The following is a 1,460-nucleotide window of genomic DNA, read 5'->3' on the forward strand; positions in this document are numbered from 1 at the left end:
GCTACACAAAGACTAATTTATATTTCGACGGTCAAACAAAGATGTATTGATTAGTTCAAATCAAGTTTATTCTTGGAAAAAGGCAAAGAAGTTTCTACCAACACTATAGGAGTAATAGTTAACATTATCAAAATCATTGACTTTATATACAAAATAACAATAATAATTTCAAAATTTTCAACATTTCATCACAATGACTCACAATTTGCATCATCTTTGTCTACAAAAATAGCAAACTATGAACCAACAAACAGAAGACAACAAGTATGTAATACCTTAGCTTATATAATCTAGCTATATTCATATGCATATTCTTGGCGTTTTTCTTAGGCTTCAAGTGATCACCAAAAAAAGGGGCTACAAAAGTCAAATAGAGTAGACATTAGAAAACATTATTTTTTGGTACAAACATTAGAAAACAATATAATTAGACTTTAAAGTTTATGTTTCTTGGTAAACACCCCCCTTTTCTCCCCAAAAAATAAGAAATAGTTTGTGCAATTATTTATAACGTACCAAAAAAATAAAACATTTGATAGCTTAGTTGCCTAAAAAAGAGGGTTAATGGTATTAGGTAAGAAAAGAAATTAAGATCAATCAGTTTAAAATATTATTTAAAAAAAGAGGCAAATAAAGTACATTTAAAAGGGTATAAATAATTAATATGAAGATAACAAACAACATCCGACCTTAGCTCAGTTGGCAGAGCGGAAGACTGTAGTGGGTAAACCCGTTAGAAATCTTTAGGTCGCTGGTTCGATTCCGGCAGGTCGGATTTTTTTCCTCCTCTCATCAATTTTTTTATTTTTTTTTAATACTTTTTTCATTTTTTTTTGAATTGCACCATAAGCTATTTTATTTTTTTTAGAGAAAGACTTGCTAATACATTACTTTATCTGTTAATATCTTCAATTATACTTTTGTAAAAAATTATAAAAAAAAAAAAAATTGATACTTGAAAAGTAAATTTCGAGACGAATATAACTAGATCCCATATGACTATGTTTTTCTTAATAGATAAATCACAAATGATGGTAAAAAAAGATTAAGTTAATAATAGTGTAAAAGTCCTTATGGTGCAAGAAAAGAAAAACGAAGGAAGTACAAAGTTTTTTTTTCCAAGGAAATTATTATTATCATGGGGTTACTTTTGTTAATGTTATAGGAGTTACTCAATCAATGTTATAGGGGTTACTTCGTCAGTGTTATTATAGAAATTACTTGATTAGTTTTATATATGTTACTCGATCAGTGTTATAAATAGTATTTTTACAAGCTATGTGGCTAGCCGCAAACAAAAATGCACTGATCCCCCCCCCCCCCCCAAATAATATAAACTTCCTCCATCCCAAACTAACTGACTCATTAGACTCTTTTTTTCCCCCTATTTATATACTTAACTTTGATTATAATTTTAAACTAGGTTAAAATCCCGTGCGATGCACGGGTTTTTAAACAAT

At 28.8% G+C, this 1,460-nt stretch overlaps 1 non-coding gene across 1 annotated transcript; it reads left to right on the forward strand.

The window, feature by feature from the left end:
- The first annotated feature begins 684 nt into the window (after nucleotides 1-684).
- On the forward strand, nucleotides 685-775 carry TRNAY-GUA (transfer RNA tyrosine (anticodon GUA)). Its single transcript is given in 2 exon segments — nucleotides 685-721; nucleotides 740-775. It is a non-coding gene; the product is annotated as a tRNA-Tyr (tRNA).
- The last annotated feature ends 685 nt before the right edge of the window (nucleotides 776-1,460 follow it).

Source organism: Chenopodium album, chromosome 3 (genome assembly GCF_948465745.1).
Source record: "Chenopodium album chromosome 3, dcCheAlbu1.1, whole genome shotgun sequence".
Classification (NCBI taxonomy): domain Eukaryota; kingdom Viridiplantae; phylum Streptophyta; class Magnoliopsida; order Caryophyllales; family Amaranthaceae; genus Chenopodium; species Chenopodium album.